General features: G+C 34.6%; 1 long non-coding RNA gene across 2 annotated transcripts; it reads right to left on the bottom strand.

The window, feature by feature from the left end:
* Nucleotides 1-678: 678 nt before the first annotated feature.
* On the bottom strand, nt 679-12,724 carry LOC118443270 (uncharacterized). 2 transcript variants are annotated; one of them, XR_004838627.2, is made up of 3 exons: nt 12,416-12,724; nt 11,909-12,043; nt 679-1,807 (listed from the first exon to the last, which is right to left on the bottom strand). It is a non-coding gene; the product is annotated as an uncharacterized LOC118443270 (long non-coding RNA). The 2 variants fall into 2 exon arrangements; XR_014982623.1 differs by having other exon boundaries at nt 12,402-12,724.
* Nucleotides 12,725-22,613: the final 9,889 nt, after the last annotated feature.

Below are 22,613 nucleotides of genomic sequence, written 5' to 3' on the forward strand. Positions count from 1 at the left end.
TCAAGGTGATTGAGTACGATGAGACGTATAATCCAATACACTAAAAAAAAAAAAAGAGGAAAAAGAAAAAAAAACAAAAAGAAAGAAAAAGATATCGCGAGAGGGATCGAATAGTAGGTATTCAAGCTATCGAGGCTATCTTGAAAACGACTTCGTTTTCACTCATACTCCCAACCTTTTCACAGTTTCATTTTACTCTCACGAACACGTAGACACGTTAACCTCATTTTTAAAGTCGTCCTCTGGAATACAGGATAGAGGACACGTTCGCCTTCCCTCTCGTTTTCCATACAGATTAAGATTATCCACACGAACTCTTCGTGGAGTAGAGGAAGACGGGGTAAAGCGGATGTGTTAAGGTTTGGCAAGAAAAAAAGAAAAAAAAAAAAACGAAAACAAAGTTAATATCAAGATCAGAAAGCTTTTTCATATCAATAATCTTTTTAATTTAATCAATTTTTAAATAACTTTTAAATTACTTTATCGAATGAAATAAATATTACAGAACGTTTCATAATTAATTGCAAATACGTAAAGTTATTTTCTCATTCGTTATAAGTAATAGTTGTTGTTTTTTTTTTCTTCTTCTTCTTTTCTATAATCAAATTAATAAATTTTTACTCGAGAACGTAATAATCATCGATTTATTTTTGTACATTTATACAGTTTAACACTAGACTCATGATATTAACGATAGTTATTCACTTGACCTTTTTGAGAAACTATCTCTCTTCAGTTTTGTTTGTTCTTATCGTAAAGTCGTCTCTTTGAAGTATCCCCAAGTACTCGTACATATACGATAATATCAAGTGGCTTAGAGTAAAAGAAGGGAAGTGTAAAGAAAAAAAACAGAAAGAGGTTGCGATCGATGTGAATTAAAAGAGATCGACCCGACCTGATTCCTCTTTTCTATTTTCTTCTACAATTCATTTGATTATGGAAGCGAATCGATTCTTTGTTAATAAAGATAGGCATGTCGTTCAATCGTTTCACGTTCATCCATCGTTTGTTATAATCAAATTATTATCGAGTAGATTCGTAAAAGATAAAAGTAAAAGGTATGATCATAGAATATGTTCGTTAATAATGATTTTTTGAAAGATCGAAATTGGAAAGTACTCGTCGATCAAACGTAAGAGGACTTGGATTTGAAAGAGAATTCCTTAAATTGATGACAAGCATTGTGATTTGGGACAATGTCTCTTACTAATTATTAATCATAGATAATTTTTTCGGTTAAATAACCAATGCTCTTTGTATCCAAATAATAAGTACTCTCGCTTCATATAATTTCAATCCTTTCAAATCTATCCATCAAACGTGCAATTCGTTATATGATTTTTTTTTTTCACATTAATGGAACAAGCGAAAAAAGATAATCGAGAGAACGCATAATTATTGATGATACATGAAACGATAGGATTTAAAGTGCTATCATAGTTATCATCGGATGGTAGTTTGGAGAGAAATGATTCTCTTATTGTATCTTCCGAAAAAGTCTTTTCACTCGCAGCTTAATGCTTTTATTAGAGCTTTAATGCTCAGAAAAGGAAGATGGAACGAACGGAAGAAGAAAAGGATGTAATGGTTGAGTGACGCATCGTAGACTCGCTTTCTATTATGAAGCACTTCGCCTAATCTCCGCTTAATATCGTCGTCAGACAAGATGACTATGGACTTCCCTTTGTCGTTCTCGCGTCTTCCTTCTCGTAAGTGCTCCCTTGCTGCGTCCACGACGGTTTGTCGTGTCGGTAGAATACGTTCGTCCCTTCGACCTCCCTCCTCATTAATTACGCTTCCCTACCACCTACGAAATAAACGCATTCCTCTCATTAATTTCGTCCAAGGCGATTAATCTCCCCCGCCACTATTTTCACCTACTCCGCACTTTTATTTTAACGATTAAATTGTTTATCCTCAGTGTTTCCCAATGGTTTTGCTAAGTAAAAAATAATCTTTCCTTTCTCGTTACAATCTAATTTTATAATGTTATATTCTTTTATTATATTTTTTTAATGTTATATTTTTTTTCTAATCGTATCGTCGAAAGACAAAGATTAGTTTAAATCAGTTGTAACAACAATGAGATTTAGTGTAAAAAATTTCATAACGATTCTATGGATATATTTATCTTGAAAACGATTGTATGAGGGATGTGTGCAAATTAGAAAAATAAAAAAAAAAAACAAAAAGAAAAAAAAGAAAGAAAGAAAAAAGAAACGATTTTAAAAAAACTTTAAGAAATTTTAAAAAAACTTTAAAGATTCCAAAACAAATAGAGAATTTGAGAAACACTGAATTAAAGGGTGTCGAGAAAGAGACAGTGAAGTAGGTGGATAAAGAAAAAAGGACGATTCTTAGAAGCGATGGAAGGGAAATAAATGGATATGTTTCTTTTGGACAGCACGGACACCCGTTAGCAACGTGAGAATTCGGTTTCCAACCTTCCATTTGCCTACGGTGAAAATTGCACGAGGACACTCGATCGTAATGTCTCCATCGCTCTTGAGATCTTAATGCATACTCTCAATGCGTTCACTCCGCCTTTCAGAATTATGTTTCAATGCGGTACATAATGCTTTCACGAGCATAATATCTGCCGCATTTCACAGGTATAATCGTATCTACGCTAGAACATTATTCCGATAGGACACATCGATGTTCATGATGTTCGAATTGCAATGTACCGAATCAGTTTTGAATCTATTAAGATCAAAAATAGATAAGTATTTTCAATATTCGAAGAAAATTCGAAGGAAATTCGAAGAAAATTCTTCAACTTTAAAGAAACAAAAATAACCTCGATATTTAAAATGCATAATCATATTGAATATTAAAATTTTTATTTAATTTAATAAGAACATTTATATTAGAAAAATCAATAAATGTAATTTTGGATACGTTAATATCGGCTATAGTAAATATCGATCTTCCTTTTCCCTTAAGTTCTCTCATCGTAGAAGTTATTCGGTTTCAAAGTCGTGAATATTTGCATCTGAGTCTGACAGTATCGCATATATCTTGAGGGAAAAATCGTCGAAATAAATAACAATAACGCTTCTCTATCCAGGCTTTTTCCTTTCTAACTATCGAGACTTGAGCCGAGAAGGGGCGTATAGTAAAGTTTAAGAAGTTTTCTCGTGCCAAAGAAATTGGTGGCAACTCTTACGTTATGTATACTTGTACACATAAGGTGAAATATAGACGTCGAGAAACGCGTGGGAACGTGCCGAAGTAAGAGAGAAAGAAAAAGGGATGCAAAATGAGAGAAGGAGAATTTGCGAATCGGTTATAGACGAGCGTAAGGGGACTGTCGGTCGCAGCCATAACCTGGTGACTGAGTGACTTCCTGAAAAAGAAAGGCCTTCTTTCTTTCTTCCATACCTTTCTCTTCTTTCGACGAATAAACCAGCGTAGTGTGTCGTGCCAGGCAGGAAAGGTACGGCGCACCCCGTATTTGTCACTCGGTGCTAAGGGGTTGTCGGCTTGTCGCCACATAATTCTCTCAGCACCCCATACCGCACTCTCATACCTTAACTTATCCTTCTGACCCTCTCTGGCACGTCCTCTTCAAGTTCTACTTTTCCTCCCTCCCTTCCTCCCTCTCTCTCTCTCTCTCTCTTTCTCACTTTCAACTAGAATTTATATACCGATTTGGAATATTTCGTGAAACATAATTTGTATCGTTTTATATCTCTGATAGATAATATAAATCCAATCAATTGACAATTATTTGTTTGAACATTTTTATGGACGTTGAATTTTAATGATACACGATTCATAACGTGACCGCAAAAATTTTGTGAAAAATATCTTTTCCTTCAAATGGAAAAGATTTTCGATTCGTTTCGCTTTCAGTTCACTGATTGAACAGACTCAAGGTTACAATTTTATGAAAAATCGAAAAGGAAATCGGTTAGAGATTTTCTCGTGAATGTAGAGATCTTCGGAAAATCGCAACTGCGAAATTCGATAGTAGAAGCTTTAAAGTAGACTTGAAATTTTCATTTTGTCCCGTCATATCCTATTCCCATCTTCGGTCGATTCATCGAAATGCATGGGTAACGATTTTTCGATTTCATTTAGAACAGGACATATATCTATTACTTGTTTTATATCTTTTACTTTATAAATGTTTATAAAAAAGTCGATGCTCTCTTTCTATCTTTGAAAGGAAAGTATATTTATGAAAATACGGTCCCTTCAAGAATACGCCGATTATGTTTGAAGATCTTTGGGATCTTTGAAGTTGATGTTCTATCCAAAAGTTTCAGCTTATCTCTGTAAGCTATCGTCTTTTAACTCTTATACCCATTTCCAACTTGAATTCTCTTAAACTTTTTTACTGTATTACCTATATATAAAATTGTAAGGAACTAAAGGTAAGTATAGTAGTTTCAATTCGGATGGACCTGAAATATTATTTCTTTCGAGAGCGTTGAATTTTAAATGGGATCGCATAAATTAGAAATAATATACCTAGAATATAAATATATGAAATTTGTAGGATATTATTTATTTTATCATTTGTCAAAATGACATCTTTTATAAATCTTTTTAAAATTTTTGACTAAATATATTCCACCAAGAGAACCAACATAGGATAGTAAAATATTTTCTTATAAATCATTAAAAAGATATAAATGTTCTCTCGAGTCAGTCATTCGGACTTATGGATTCGATTAGGAAAAGCGTAAGAGTGAGATAAAATGAGGTCGATAAAAGAAAGAAACGAATGAGAAAACGGAAGTAGAAACTAAAGATCGAAGTTAGAGAGAAGGAAGTATGTGCTATAAAAAAGCAAGGATAAGATGAGAAAAAGAAATAGAAAGAAAAAGAGAGAGAGATAAAGATGGTTAAGGGTGGAAAGGCGTGTGTAGGTATAGGGAGGTCAGAGCCAAGATACCTTGAGATTACGAGAGATGAAAGTTTCATAAAACACACTGCTCACGACTCGTTCGTGGACTTTCAGCAGTCGGTCGTGGCTCACGAGGAATTTAAAAGTGGAGGGTGAACATGGATACGTACATAGGCAAGCGTGCGGATATTAAAGGAGTTCAGAGGAAGGAGTGGCAGGTGGTATAAGGTCAGACGTATCATCCTTTCTCTCTCTCTCTCTTTCTTTCTTCCTTTCTCTCTCTTTCTTTTAATTATTGACCTTTTTACATTTTAAAGATAAAGAACAATTTTTTATTATAATTTAATGATAAGAAGTAAACATTTTTATATATTTAAGTTTTCTTAAATAATGCATACTCTAATTCTTTTAGTTTTTGTATAAGATCATTATATATATATATATATATATATATATATATATATATATATATATTTAACAAAACTTTAAGTATGTTAACGGTTAAGATGCGGCCAGTCCCGAAGCGAAGAAAAGTGGTAAGTTGATTTTCCAGTATTGGGTGTATCCACTAGAACTCGGCACCTCTGAGTCCGATGGAAATCGTTATGTCGATTTATATATCAGTGGTAGGGAAGCAAAAGGAAGACGAGATACAGCTTCAAGTATGTATGTTCCCATCGATCTCAAGAGACCTTCGTACACTTGGAAACGCTCGCGTCTTCTTGCGGAATTCTCTACTGACGTACTCGACCGATCGTAGATTTACCGAAGCGTGGACAGGATGATTTCACCGATTGATCTACATCTTTTTTGAATCGAAAATCTTATCTATCTATCTCCTTTCGAATGGTAGATTCCATGAGAGATTCACGGAATATTGTGTCTTTTGCGTACATAGCAAATGTATCTGGTATAGGATCTTTTTCGATTATAATAGAACAAACTGATTTGACTATATCGGTAGGATTGATTTTTGGGTGAATACGATTTTTATAAGGTCGATTAAAATTTTTATCGTTACATCGTATCGTAATATTCGCGCGATTGATAAAGTAATCTTTTAATTTTATTAAAAAGCAAGATTCTAAAGAAAAAAGTTAATTAACGAAACAATCAAAGGACTTTCGATAATTATTAAAGGATTGACAGAGCGCGTATCGTCGATGATGTCGATCAATTTTTCTTTTCTCAAAATAAATAAAAAAAATTATTCGTAAAAGAGATACTACGTGTAGAATAAATAATATGAGAAATTCGATGAGAGCTCGTAGAAAGTCTATAATCGTAAAATTCTAAAATCTTGAATCGCATTCATTATTCGAATGAGCTTACGAACACGCAGATCGAAGTTTAAGAACTAGCGAAATACGTCCTGTCTCATCCGATAGAAAATTCTCCGTGTAACTGAACCTCTCGAAGATTCTTTAAATAAATAAAGAAGAGTATACTTGGTAAGTATTTTGCGCGTCTTTTAAATCTTTCCACTTCGCTCGAGTGTATTCATGAATATTTCGAGAATTCTGAGGTGCGAGCCATGTTACGAACGGACAGACCTTTAGAGTCGACTACTTTTTACTTTGCTTTAATCTATCGATCGATACGTCACATTCACGGACTGTAAAACTTTTTCCGATTGGCCGACTAATCGAAGTCGCCCGTTGGCGACGATATCCGAAAGCCCGAGATATTACTGATTTTCTTTCTAGATACGACCGTATCGTTTTCTTTTTATCTTACGCTCACCGAATAATACGATATAATATCTGAATAACGGGAGAACTGGAAAGAGAGATTGTCTTTCCTTTTAGATATTCCTAACGTAAATTTACACTATAGATTATCTTTCAGCCATCATTCGCGAATCGAATCGGAATTTCTTTTTAAGAAATACAGATTTTTATATGAATTTTTCGCATCAACGATCTATATAATACTTTAGAAAAATAATAAGTAAACAAAAAATATCATAATCATATATTTGAAATTAAATAAAAGAACTAATGGTAAATTATAATATTTCAGATGAGACTATTAATTATCAAGTAACATCGATTGCTCGACATAATCTCTTATGTCATTCCGGAAGACTCTTCAAGATACTCGATCTCCGTTGATATCGAGGGTAAGAAATGTCACAAGATGAATATACAAGAAAGGGATTCCGACGCAATGATGGTTCTTTTTTTGTTCAGGAATGATGGATGTTCATCTTAATTAATAAGAGAAGACCTATTTGGTTGTCATCTTCTAATACTAACGACGAAGGTTACGAATATCTTTCTAACGCTTTGATATTATTCATGGTAATTAATAAAATCAAAAAAAAAAGAAATTGATACTAATTTTTTGTAAATTTACATCAGGTTCAAATTTACTGAGTAGTTTTACGCGATATATATCCATTAATATATATATATATATATATATATATATATATATATATATATATATATATATATATGTATGCATATTTTTCTCCTTTCTGGCAAACATCGAAGAAGAAAAGAAAAACAGGAACAAAGAGAAAACAAAAAGAAGAGTTACCATAACGATAGAAAACGCGAAGTCGGTGGACGGAATGATGTATGCCGCAAACGAGGTTTCTTTTTCCACGATGGAAAAAAGTAGTGCAGAGTATCGGAAGGAGGCGTTCGAGTGGAAGTTCTTTCTACAAATAGACAATGACGTCAGTGTGATCTTTCTTTTGTCATTGGTCTCGTAGTTTCATATCGTGACGAATGCGCGCACGCGCACCAAAGGACATAATTTTTTTCATTTCGCACCAGTAATCACGAACTGCCACTAATCCAACCGACGTCGATTCATTATCTTCTCTTTCGGTATCATTTTCATGCTCAAAAAGAGCATGAAAAACGTGCTTTCTTTTTTCGAGAAACAGAGAAGAGAATCCTCATATCTCTTAGGTTCCTTTCGATTTCCATTTTTACGCTATGATTACGTCGTTGAATAGATCAACGATCTTAATGATTTACGTTGCTTTATTTATCTTCCGAGTAATGGGGAGAAAAGGTGAAAGCCTCATTTTTCTTATTCCATAGGACTGTATTACGAGGGAACGATAAGTATATTATTAATAAATAATCGATATCATTTTTCATTCCAATAATTTAATCATTCAGAAAGTCAAGATCAAATTTATTAGCGGAAAATTGTACTCTGATAATTCTCAAATAAAAGATGATAAAACATTTTGGTCATTTAAAGCGAATTTCAGAAGCCGGCAGACGGTGGAACGGCACGCGATAACCGGAAGTAGCCGATAAAACGAGTCGCGAACTAGTATATGGCTAATTTTCTTTGGGCATAGATTAAATCGCTTTGGAAGAGAGAAAGAAAAAGAAAGATAGAATATGAGTAAAACGAAAAGAAGAATCTCGTGAAGGTGGTTCTCCTCGACCGGTAAGATACACGGAAGAAGAGTTTGCGGTCTTGAGAAGAGAGCCTAAAGACGAGTCGAAGAAGTTGCTTGAAGAAGGACGTGTCGAGAGTGAGTCGAAAAGATAGAAAGAGGGACCGCTATATTATCTTTCTCCTTTTCTCTTCGCTACTCGCTACTTTGCATTTCGTTGTTATTCAGAAATAGTCGCAAACCGTAGCGTACCTACGTCTACGTTCTCTTCTCCCATCAAACCCCACTCTTCGTACCCGTACCATCTCTTTCCAACTGTTTCGTCATCCCTCCTCACCGGTACCGTTCTCTCACCCAACGAGATGTTTTATTAATGAAAATGAAGGAGCTTCTTATATCTTCCAGCACCCATCTTCGCTCCTTCCATCTCTGTCCTTTCCTCATCGCTTCTTTTCAACGTTGTTCTTTCTTTCGCCCACCACTGTTTCCATTTTCCCTGACATTCTCACTAACCATGCCGTCCTATATCTCTTTCTTTCTTCCTCTCTCTCTCTCTCTCTCTCTCTCTCTCTATCTCTCTCTTTCTCATTCTCTCACTCTCTTTCTCTACTTCGTTCTTTGTATCCGTCCTGCAACGGCTACCCTACTGCCATCTTCCCTCTATATCCCCCCTCGTCGCTACCAGCCTTGCCTAGGGGTGGTAATATTACTTTTCGTATACCGGACCGACCCCCGGGGAATGCGACAACGAGCTCTGTGCGAAATTAATTCAGGCTCCTCTCCCGTATCATGCATGCCTCGGTAGGTCGACTTTCAGAATTCGCGGAAAAGGACCGAAAAGTCCTTGATATCAAAATAGAAGTAATAATCTCGCACTGAGCGTTATCCATCCTTCCTCCCTCCTCTCTCTAACATTTTGGTCAACGTTTACGGCACTTTGATCTCCGAACTTCGTTAATCCGTCCAGATAAAACTTTTTAACCGAGCACAGCTAATTTCGTTTCATTTCGATTGTTCACGATCTCTCTCTCTCTCTCTCTCTCTCTTTCTTTTTCTCTATCTATCTATCTATCTTTCTCTTTTGTGAATCAGAAATCTGATGCGTTCGAGATGGTACTAGCATGGTACGAGCATCAGGGGAATAGAACAATGGTTTTGTGCTGTTCTGATCTCGATAGACTTACTCATCCCTTGATATCATTTTTTAACGAGATGTTGAATTTCCCGATCATTCTTTCAGCCTTACATATTTTCTCCTTCTTTTTTTTTTTTTCTTTTTTTTTTTTTTGATCAGTACTATCTCTATCGAAAAAAACTATCTTTAATTTAATTTTTCATTTACAATGCGACAATCTTATTTTCTTTGTTTCTCGTGGTGTCACTTTGAATGATCGTAAATCTGTAAAATTTGTTCACGTTTAAAACGTTAAATTAAAACGTTCTCTCTTTTCATGATAAATAAATGATTTATTTTCTATCGTTATCTTATATCCCCTTTACAATTATTTTAAATTAAATTTTGAAAATCGTTCAATTAATAATGCTACTTGAGATAGAGATATAGACGTACAATTAAAGATTCGAATAAATGGTTGAAAATAATATATATGTATGTGAGTGTGTGTCACCTATCCGTAATTAACAAGGATAAATATATATATATATATATATATATATATATATATATATATATCGCAAGCACGTTCAACGATACTATCGAGGTAGAGCCGTCATTAATTCCAACGACATCGTCGACGAGTTTTCCAAAAAGCCTTGTTTTAGTTATGACGCAAAAGCTCGTTGCTCGTCGGTGGTATCGAGCTTAGCTAGGTTGAATATCGGGGCCGACGCGTTTGCGGTCTACTAGAATATTCATTTATACGGAATATACGCAACAATATATTATTCTAACGGAAAAGCGAAACATGGGGTCCATTGAGACATCGTTGCAGGTACAAATGGGTCGACGTCGCGACGAAGAAAATTTCTCTTTACCCTTTTTCATCTCTTTCTTACTCCCTTTGGGAGCTGACTCTTCTTAGGATCCTGGCTACAATATGTTCTATATTTTTCTTTTTCCTTTTTTTTTTTTTTTTTTTTCTTTTTTTTCTTTTTTTTTTTTTTTTTATCTTGTCTTATGTGATATAACACGCGAATGAAAAGAAAATGAAACGAACGTTAAGAAAAGAATCTAAAAACAGAACGAAACATTTTCGATGTTAAAAACGTTAAAATCGCGGTAAATGAACAAGCACGGATAAATAGTAACGATTCAAGAAATATCATAACTTAGATAAACTTATCTCAACTTATAGGGAATATTAGACTGCATTAAATTTTCAATAGATTATGAAATAATATCACACGCCAAAGTAAGAAAAGTGATTCATTTGTAAGAGACTTTCAGAAAGTCAATTCTCGTAGAATATTCTTGTTGGTTCGCGAAAATATTGAAATAATGGTTGTCTTTATAATAACATACAGTGACTTCAGTTTACCATGTTCTTAAAAATTTTTTATATTATAAATATTTGAACCGCGGCACTTTTAGAAAGAAACATATTCAATTGTACGGCGAAAAAAATTGGAGAAATGCTGATCTAGACAAATATTAAAGACGTCGTTAATTCATTGTATTAATCATGATATATTCAATAAATATCAAATACGGTTCGTATGCCATCGAAACTTTTATTTTATATATTTTTATCGACGATATTATTCTACTATCGAAAGTTGAAATAAATTGTAATCTGCTGTTTGATTATAAACTATTTATCGTAAGCTCTTTCGAGTAATTTATTATAAAATGAAGAAATAAGAAAATAGAAAAGTAACATATGTACTTATTGCTTTTCTTGTTACATCAATAAATGATAATTTGTCACATAGTAAAATGACTGAATCAAATCATCAAGCAGGAAGACATCGAGGATATAATTGAAGTGGCATGATAATGAACGTCGTGTTTATCGGATCCGTTTTTCGTGAATGAAAAGGTTTCGTGTAGCGAAATAACGCGTGCGCCGGGTAGCAGTAATTACATTGGTCGAAGAGCAAACGCACAGACCGCAATGTTTTGCAGAGAGTTAATTACGGAAACAGAGTCTATTATCCTGGCACAATGTCAACTCATAGTACTAGCGTCTGCTGACTGCACGGTTAATACCTAAATTTAATTTCCACCGCAGTGGCTTCAATTTCCGAATACCACCCACCATACAACTTCATCCCTTCGTGATATACGAAATTTTATTGATCATAAACATCAATTGTCTTGCACGTTATCCACGATTTTCTATGACCCGTTTCCGTCGTATGATAATCTTCGCCAACAATTTCGCATTAATCATGCAAAAGAATTAGAATTTAAATGCTTTATATTATTATATCTAGTCCGTAGTCCTGCGACGTCAATTAAAATTTTACGAGTCAAATAATTTCTTCTCTTTTACAGTTAAATAATATAACAAATGAAAAGCCTTAACTCGGTATATTAAGCTATAATCTCAATTCTTGAAATCATAAAAGAATTTCTTAGGAAATAAATGAATCTACTTCTCGGATGAAAAGGCAAAGTGTAAAAAGATAAAAGTGTTTTCTCACTCAGTACTTTCCTTTCTGTTTCTTCTTAAGCAATAAGAACTTGTACGAGTTTGTCGAAATGTCTTCTAGCATACCTAAATCCAAGCATCCTTGTCCTTTTCCTTGTCGTCGTCGTCGTCGTCATCATCATCATTATTATCCTTATATCTTTTCATCTTGACGTGTTGTTTCACGGCAGATTCAAATAATTTCGCATGATGCGTCATGTACTGAAAGACGAACAAGTTCGTGGAAAGTTCAAATGGAGAACCTCTTAACATTGTATTTGTTCTTTGGTACAAGAAATGGACGACGAGAAAAATAGAAAGTTTAAGGAAAAAATGAAGAAAAAATGGAGAGAGAGAGAGAAAGAGAGAGAAAGAGAGAGAGAGAGACCTGAGAGAATATAAGAGAATAGGAAAGACAAGAATGAGATCACAGAGACGTGTAAATGAGTGAGAAAGATAAAGGAGAAAGAGAGAGAGAGAGAGAGAGAGAGAGAGAGAGAGAGAGAGAGAGAGAGAGAGAGAGATGGAAGGTGGACTTTGGATGGGTGGATGGTTCCATCTACTCGTCGTGTACATTCACCCCTTTCGTTTCACCTCTGGCGTTCTCCATCTGCCATCGTTCTAGCGAGTTGAGCGAGGCAACTGCTTATGGCGTCATAAGCAAACTCGCGAAACGTCCGCCACTACCTACGTCGTAGTCGTCGTTGTCGGAGTCGTTGTCGTTGTTGTCGTCGAGCGTGTGAGAATGTCTGCGAGAAGAGCTTCTACGAGGCAGCAACAGCAGCTTCAGAGTTGGATGGTAACATCCTTCACTCGTACTACAGACGGCCGCGCACTCGTCCAGCCGTGCACAGCCGGATGAAGACCTTTAACGTGTCTCAGGCTCGACGCCTTCAACGAATTTTCCCGGCTCGTGTGCGCTCGCTCGTGCGTGAAAAGCGCGTTCGTTTCTCTCCGACTTCTCCTCTTCCTCTCTCCCTTTCTGTTTGTGTATGTGTGTGTGTGTGTGTGTATATATTTATCTCTCTCTCTCTCTCTTCCTCTCTCTTTTTCTCTCTGCCTTTTCCCTCTTCCTCTTTTCCTACAATTCGTATATACCTACGTTTATTCCTGTAAGCTCACTAGGCAGCACGCGGCAAAACTGTCTGCTGCAAGTCATATGATTTTAAGGCAAGAATCTCGCGAGGCAACACAACCACGAAAGATGACGGTGAATTTTACTCGAGTGCATGCTCCCGGCTACGAAACTTTCTACCACTGAGCTCGCGCGCGCGCGTGAGAGAGAGAGAGAGAGAGAGAGGGAGAGAGAGAGAGAGATTACGGGAATGCGATTCTTGAAGAACATGAAACGTGCTCTCCGTATTTTCTATGAATTTAAAAAGTTTAAGTTAATGGGTAAAACTTTTTTCTACTTTGTAGAAATGCTCTCAAAGAGACATATTTTTACATGATTTTTATACAAATTTTTATATAATTTTTCTTTTATATTTCGAAGAACTTAATGAAGTTCAAATATTTAAAGCATTTTCCAATATTCCTACGATTCATTCCAGCGATTCGGTTTTGAATTAATTAAATGGTATTAAGCGTATCTTCGTATTCTAAAGAGAGATACGTACTATATCTTTCTTAGAAAATTTGCAGACAAGGATTGCGAAGACGTTCTTACAAAAGAACAGATATCTTCGCGCAATAGGTGATGTGACGTACAGTCTTTCAAAAAATTTCTTTTCTTACCATATCGAAAGTTTAGAATTATAATATCACAAATAATAGATAGACAATATATAATCAATTATTTTACTTATTATTTGTTCAAACTAAAAAAATTCCCTGATGATCGTACAATTAATTAAAATAACATTTTATTGAATTTACAGTATTATTCGTTAAATGTAATAATATTATTACATTAGCGATAAAGACAATAATTCAGTAAACAGGAAAGGTTTAAAAAGTGATTTTTCTTGTAATTTACCAAATGTTTCTCGCGAAGGACGAAGACCATTTAACATAATTCGTAACAGTGACTGTACACCAAAAGTTCCATGGCGCAAGTTCTGGCTTCGCGCGAGGGGCGAGAGCATATTGCACAGCTGCAAAGTACCGCATTTTCCAAATCCCACGGGTCGAAAGCCGCAAAATTCCCTCTGACGAAGCGGCGAAGAAGAATGTGCGGCTGTACCGGTAGCTCGTTTTGAATTTTTCAAAGTGGCCGATAAATACGTGCGAAAATCTCGAGATTATGAGAAAAATGTTACAAATATAAAAATGAATATTGCAGATATGCATGCAAGTAATGTATATCCGGAAAAGATATGTCGTTTCCCATATATTTCGTCGAAACAAGTTAGTTGCGGTGAAAAGAGAGGAAGAGAGACAGAGAGAGAGACAGAGAGAGAGAGAGAGAGAGAGAGAGAGAGAACATTCTAATATAATATAATTACATAATAATTTTATTTAAGAATGATTAATTTAAGAGGCAGTAGATTTTCACTCTAATAAGTAAAGTAATTTCTTTTACTTTAAAAAAAATTTTCACCCATATTTGCTTCTCTAAAGAGAAACCTTTTCGAGTAATATTTCGAATTATTAAAGACATGAGACAGTTATCGTTAGTGCCTTCCTCTAATTTGAAATTCTTTCTTCAATTAAATCTTATTTCCTTTTTTTTCTTTTTTTTTTTAATTTCATGACTTTTTAACGGTTTGATCGTAACAATAGGGATTGAAGGATTAAAATGCAATAAGCGATGGCAAATATTATTATCAGACGTTATTATTATTGGTGCTTGTTAAATGAATGAACGAAATAAAGACGGATAAAAAGAAGTAAAGAATAGATGAGCAATTTTTTAAAAACGACAGGATTGAAAGGGATAATAGTAAATATAATAATGCGGGATCAAAGAGGGAAAGCATCGCGAATCGATAGAGGCGAAATCGCGTGAGCGAGGGTGCAATGCGGCAATGGCTCGAACCCTCCCGACTTTTCTCGAGTCCTTTCGCGTCCTCTTGCTTGCCTCTATCCTCTTATTCGCGTCACACGCGGACTCGACGATTCGTCTTACGTGACGCTAAATCTTTTTCTCCTTCCCTTCTCACTTACTTTCCTTTTACACGTTTCTTTATCTTAGATGTTTTCTACAAACTTTTTTCTTTTACTCGTTTCTACTTTTCTTTTAAAACTCATCAAAGATAAGAGAGGAGAAACGTTCTAACGAAGCACACGAATTATAGTTGGTTCTATTTGCGATTAAAAGATTTAAAAGAAATTGTTAAGAACAAATTTTTTTAAATTGTAAGAATGAAATTTCGTTTAACTGTCAGTTGATGTTAAATAAGAAAACACCTTACAAGATATTCAAATATTTAAATGGAAAACGAAGAGGAATTGCTGACGTTATTGGATAGGAATTATTTAAACCGTGTGAATCGCTTGACTAGAAAATTATGTTTTCCTTCTTGCTCATCAATATGTCATAAACTCAATGGAAATTTCGTGTTCGAAGTGAAATACACGAAATGCAGGAATATTGTAATGAGATTGTAATTGAAATCTCTCGATCGTTGATAGAAATTAGCGCGTGTATTTAATTACTGAAACTATATGTACGACTAGGATTTGTATAAATCACTAAGTTTAACATGGCTACTTAATAAGTACGGTTCTAGTATCGACATGGTGATAACTTTCATAATTCATAAATGACGTTTATATCATATTAATAAAAACGATATCAACGATGTTACGATTTTGCACCGAGTAAAATAAATATCACGTCGATTTTTTTTAAATATCCTTACTGAATGAAACGAGTTTTATTTTAAATATTTTTCAAAATTTTAATTTGCTTTGTAAGTTATACCGATTTGAATTTTCTATAAGAGAAATTTAATTTTATTCCGATGAAACATTTTATGCAAATACAAATTACATAAATCTTCGAAAATGCTAGAGAAATTCCTTCGGGATAACGAAGGATTGTTCTTGACGTCATGTCCGAAGGGGAGGTGATCGTAGCGCGGATGCTTCGTCGCAGGTCCGTCATTTGTGGGCGCCATTGAAACTTGGGATCGTAAAGTCGAACGGTCGAACTTGGTGTCGACCATGGGATCTAAACTATAAGCACCAGCAACGTTTTGGGATCAACTTCAGTGCTGTATAAAATAGCGTAATGCCCCGGGCACGTCGATCGAAATCAGGTGCAGCCAATTTGGCTAAAATCCAAAAGCCGTGACATGTAAATCCAGTTTGGATGCATCAAACGTTGTCAGTAGCATTTTGGAGATCGAACGACACACAAATTTGACACGAGCGTACCATGATAGTTATATTTCACTTCATTTTTGTCTATGTAATATAAGAGAAAATGTATGATTCAGTGCATGGATTTTGCACTAACTGTCACCCGTGAACAATACTCGATTTTACAGAATCCATTTGGAATATTCATGATGCATATCAGGATGAAAAGTTCACAAAATCAGGAGAGACAAGTTCAATTTTTCGCTTTTACTGGACTTTATAGAAGTATGTTGAACGTAATGGAGTATATCCGAATCGGTATGATTACCGAGAAATTTTATTAAAAGAGGGAAAAGTCAGAGGAAAAGGGAACAGAAAAAGGAATTTTGTTCTTCAATATATTTATCTATTGAAGCAGAGGAAAGAGCGTATTCTTGGCTGACAGAAATTAATAAATCACGATGGATACACGATGATTGGATTCATATTGAAAGTATCGAGAAAGGAACGGAACGATTTATGTTGAAATATAATTTATTTATTTTTATTTTCTTCATCATCGTACTTTTTATGTGCGATGCGACCAGTGATATCGAGTTTTTATCGAGATTAATTGATGTTAGCCGATATTTGAGTGCCTACTATTTTATTCGACTATATCACGAAAAATCTGTTAGTTAGAAAGTCTCTGAAAAAAAGTTACATATAACTCGGTACATTGAATGAACATATCGCTCACTTCAGTCAATATTCAAAAACTATCCTCTTTTTGAAGTAGTAGAATTCTTTTTAATGGTTAGCTTTTGGTAGAGTACAGCACTCCGGTTTTAATATGTAGGTATGTATCTATATAAGCACGATGTATGTATACCGTATGTACATCAAGTACATATCAAACACAAAACGTATTTGTGGGATACATATATATATATATATATATATATATATATATATATATATATATAAAATACAAAATAATCCACAACAGAGATCGAGTTTATTTAATCCACTAATAAAATAATCTTTCAATTCGTTTGTTTGTAAAAATATTGACATTGTAAAAAAGAATAGAGTAAAATGAATTTTCTACTAAAATTTGTAACATTTCTTTGAAGTTTCGATAAAAATTATTTTACTTGTTATTATTATATTTCGTGTCTTTCTATTTCGTTGTAATGTTACACTTGAATCACGTTAGTAATGTGATAAACGTTGCTAGAAAATTTGTTAGAAAGGAAAAGGATTGTGAATCATCTCAAATGGACCGCAAGGAGGACGTACAATGCACGTACGAATGTTTTTCGAGTGGACTTTGAATGGCTTCGACCCTCATCTCGAAGAAACGACTCGCACGGATGCACGACAATTTCGCTAAAATTTGCACCAGTAAGTGGACGCGGTTAGGCTGGACGCGTTAGAGGTCTTTCTACTCTTCTCTACCTCTTTCTCTCTCTCTTTCTCTCTTTCACCCCTATTTCCATTTCCTCTTTTCTACTTGTTACATCGGCCACTTTATTTTATTGCCGGGCACTCTTCTTACTACGTAACAAGAGAAGCCCGATATAGCTTCCTTTGTCCCTTCAGTGCACGCAAACGAAGGCGGTGCGAACGATTAGTACAGTGCTGTTGAAATGGTTATTATTCTTTACCGCACACCATTTCTCTTCACTCGAGAATTTCAAATATAGTAGTCCGTCTGTAAGTGCACTTTATTCGTCGGTTATTTAAAGAGCGATTTTTCGATATTTTCTTTTTCATTTATTATTCTCATTGTCATTATATGAATTCAAATGTAATTATTGTAACAAAGTATAATAAAAATATCTCTCGTTAAATACATCAACTTGAATAAGCAAAATAATAGATAATCAAAAATAAATTGAATCGGATGCATTTTAATGTTCGTTTCGTTTACGCGAAGCAGTTAAATACCTAATTAAAATTCGCATCGTATCGCTAATTATTAATTAAATTTCTCGATTCACATTCAATACAGAAAATAGGATTCATTTGAGACGTTAACGTTACGATTAGATCGTATGATATCAAGGCAGATGCCCAAAATAGTCGGTATCTTCTCTGTGGATTTTGAAAATTATATCGGCATGAGATCATGATGGCTTTCGAGTGGCTAATAACAATAACAAGTTTGGCGATGCTTCCGGACTATGAGGAAGGTAGTTTGCGTTGTTGCTGGTTCACAGATAAGCCAGATTTATGCTCAAAACGGAGTTCTCCAGATTACGATCGATATCCCGATATTCGCAATTATTGCACCACAACGTGGGGATTCATGAAAAAGTAAAATACGGCTTGCACTGTTTTATTCTCGCCCATCCCACACTTCCTACATTTTTCTCTCTCTCTCTCTCTCTCTCTCTCTCTCTCTTTCTTTTTTCTATCTTTATATCTTGTTTTTGTCGTTCTTTTTTATTTTATCGTTACGAACTATCGGCCAACTTTATAATATGAAAGTTCATCTGTAAACGGAAGATGTATTTTTCTTTTAATTATATTCAGAGAAAAATTATCTTATATGTATAATTATTGAAAAAGTAATATCGTACGTTATCAAAGTTAATTAATATGAAAGTTCAAAGATTTGATTTTTATGTCGTTTCATGCCGTAGTTTTTAATGAAATTATTTTTAGTAGATAAACTGCTTAAATACAATTTATATGGTATATTTAATAAACATCGATTTTACAGTATTGTAAATTTCTATATTATCATTCACAATGTGTTCTAAATATCTCAGATATTTTCGTTTATATTCTATTTTATCGAAATGAATAGGTCAACGTCGTATCACATCGTTTCGGTCGGTTTATATCGAGCTTCATAGCAAAGTAAAATCAACGATAAGGGTTATTGGAATATTTTTATTAATCGCTCTCATTTACCTTCGCAAATATTAGTTGAAAACGAGAATTGGATGGCATAAAATGCATAGGGATGTTTTTCAAATTCATCGAGAAATTTGCCTCTGAGCGATAATTTTGAAATTCTCGAAAACGCTTGATTCGCCAGACATTCGTCATTGCATTGCAAATTTAATGTCAATAATTCTCTCTGTGTTTTAGAGTAAGTACATACGTGAGTCGGAGAATGAACTGAATTTATATAGGTACATGATAATGGAGTATAGTACTTACACGCTGACGATCATTGTAAAGTTATAACGCAAACGTTATCGCCCAGCATACAGGCTCATTCGTTATTCCGAACTGATCCTGTCACATGGTGGGTGTGACGTTCGCCGATAGGAGTATCTTCATTCTCTGAATAACTTTAGCGGATAAGTAGGGTTTACGTGAAAATCCCCTTGCGTTTGCGTATAACTATACTAAAACCCCGAATTCTCGACGTTTTCATTAAATCATGTTATATTTATACACTGGTAAATCTAAGTATAATTTTTTATAAATCAGATATATATATATATATATTTTTTTTTTTTTTTGAAGAAGAATTTTTGAGACACAGAGATGTCTCTCGCATTTAAATATATAAAGAAAAGAAAAAAGTTCATTGGACTTTGTTTAGGAGGAAAAGATTTGCGTGTGATTGGCGTGGAAAACCGTATTACGATGCTTTCCAATCAAAAAGACAATCATCGACATGGGGAGATTGAAGTGGAGAAATGTAAAAGCAGAATGATTGCCGATTTCAAAGAAAGTTGGTAGAGTCGATATTATACAGATGCATATCTATATACATATATACATATGTATGTTCTTTTGTATTCCATTTATGTTGTTTCATCGTCCTATCACCTTATACTCCATCAAATAGCAACTCCGTTTGCCCTTGGAAACCCCGTACCATTAACGTTTCTATGTATCCTTTAACTTCAAAGAGAGATCTTTTCTTTTCATTCGTAGTCGATCGATTCAAGAAATTCGTTTGTTCATCGACGTACCGATGGTATTCCCATTTCTTCGTTATTCACTTTTATGAAAAATTTCTCTCGAGGAATCTCTTCTGGAAAGATACCCTAACTCAATTACGTTCTATCTATTGAAATGAAACAGCGAGAGAAATTGTGGACAGGAATCGGATAAACGCTGTATTTCTTTTCTAGACTAAAGTTTTAGGCGTAAAGGGAGAGTGAAAGAGAGAGAGAGAGAGAGAGAGAGAGAAAGAGAAAGAGGGATAAAAATGGATCGCGGATTGGAAGCTATACCCTCCGGAATAATGACAACTATAACGTTCAGCCGGGTAGATGCGAGAAGCTTTGCTCTGCTGGAAAAATTACTCCTTGATCTGAGCGGATTTTGTGAGACGTCGTTGCCAGTTCTTCGCGGATTTGTCGAGGATAAGAGGTTTTTCCGCGTTGTCTCTATGAGACTCTTTTCAGGCTGCGATGGACCTCGCTAATCGTTTCGTACGGATCGTTAAGACGAGAATTTAAAAAGAGAAATCGTTTCGGTATAATCCGGCTTTCACCATCGATAATCTCTCGCATAAATCGAGCTTATATCACGTTCAAAGTATTGTGTTTATTTGATATAATTATAATTTAACAATAAATCGGATTACAGTCTTGTTTATTGTACTCAAATACGTTATATTACAGATTCCATGTTATTGGTCACACATATCTTATTCGATCAACATACCGGTAGTTCGAAATATAATAGCGTACATTTCGTTTCTGCAATAAACTGAGTGATATAAAACATCTGAAAAAAGCAGACCCTTGAAAAATATAAAACGAGATTTACGACACCACAGAAAAAAGCTTTGCTACGTGTTTACGATCGACAACGTTTTGGTAATTCGATCAGCATCAGAACAATGAATTCTAAAGATCCGAGGACTCCTTGAAGTATTCAGTTATATTTTATAAATGTGAATATCTTTTTCAACACGAAACTTCAACTTTCTTTCTATTTTCTTTAGAGTTAAGAAAATGAGCAAGTTATTACTTGAAGTATCACGAAATGACGAAGAGGAATAATCGTATTGTACGATAGGATAGGAATTTTGCATACTTTTCTCATTAATTTTTAACAGTGGTTGCTTGTTAAGTGGTAGTATAGTTCGCGTGTCGGAAGGTACATTCTATTGGTTATAAGCAAGAGATATATGCTTATTATAATCGAGATAGTCACGTTAGAAAACCAAGTTTATTATCAAGATAAATAAGATCTCTATTACGTTTATAAAATAAAGTTTGAATTTCAGATATCGTTGATTTTTGCAAACTAATTCGAATTAGAACCAAATTGGTAATTTTGATATTACATTTTCTTCAATTACTAGATGTACTAGATAAATAATGAATAAAATCAAGCCAAGATTATAAATAATATATATATATATATATATATATATATATATATTACTATTGAACTTTAATATTTACTCGATGTTTATTAATTATATCTATTAACTTTACTCTGATGAAACACCATCAAATTTCTTATTCGACTATTCCAGTTTTGGCGACCAGCAAATCCCGAACCTAGTCTAACGTTGTAGCGATTTACCTTTTTTGCGGTTACGTCTCAGCAGGATGAATCTCATTTTGAAGAAGGGAAACGACGAAAACGAGGTCGAAATTGTAAAGTCAGCCGAGTACGACGAGCGAAGCTTCGTATGGCATGTACGAAGCTTAGAGGAAACGCAAGTCGTCTCACGGGACCAGCTTCCCAGGGTAGCCGCAGCGATATCAGCTAGACAGAAGAGAAAAGGAGAGTTAGACAGAGAGTAAGAGAGAGAGAAAGAGAGAGAGAGAGAGAGAGAGAAAGAAAGATTCTCTTTTTCCTTTGGGGCTGCTCTCTTCGACCAGACTTTCAACGATAGTTCCTTCGATATTCCCAGCCTGTCTCATTTACGATCAAGTTACGGGCTCGTTTCACGTTCGAACACTATTTTCCCGTCTTTCTTGTTTCTCGTTAGCACGACATTTCTTTCTGAACAGCTTTCGGGTTTGAATACTTCCTCAACGTTTGGATTTCGTAACTCGCTTTAATGTAAAAAAAATTCCATAAATCAAACGTTGGGCAACTGAGATCTCGCGGACCGCGCCCAGACTTGGCTGTTCTGTTAAAGTAAGAGAAGATAATCCTCCACTATTTGATACCGCCGTGACTCATGAGCTTCATAGCTTTTGTTTCTGTCTATTTATGGATAATCGGTTGAAGGGATGGCTAAGGAACTTAGATAATAGGTATACGGATTGATTGATGGTAAGAACTGTGTACCTCTCTAATGGCCGTAGAATTTGTACACGATTGGTATAAATTGTTATTATTATATTGAAATAGTTTTCTGTTTTTTTCTTTTTTTTTTTTTTCGTGAATCGATCGTTAATTGATTTAAAATTTATAGTATCGAAACTTCCAAAGTTCCATTTGTTTCAGTAATTGAATCTGTATTGAGTCGAGTCAAATATTTAATATCCTGTTATTAAGAATGAAAGAAATAGAAGAATGAAGTATGTCGAATTAATCGAACGGTCAGTAACATAGAAAGATGCGTATATTCTAATTCACGAAATTTTATTTATTTATTTTTGATTGAATCTTAAAATAA

The sequence above is a fragment of the Vespa mandarinia genome, chromosome 9 (genome assembly GCF_050613455.1).
Source record: "Vespa mandarinia isolate Hongniang chromosome 9, ASM5061345v1, whole genome shotgun sequence".
Classification (NCBI taxonomy): Eukaryota; Metazoa; Arthropoda; class Insecta; order Hymenoptera; family Vespidae; genus Vespa; species Vespa mandarinia.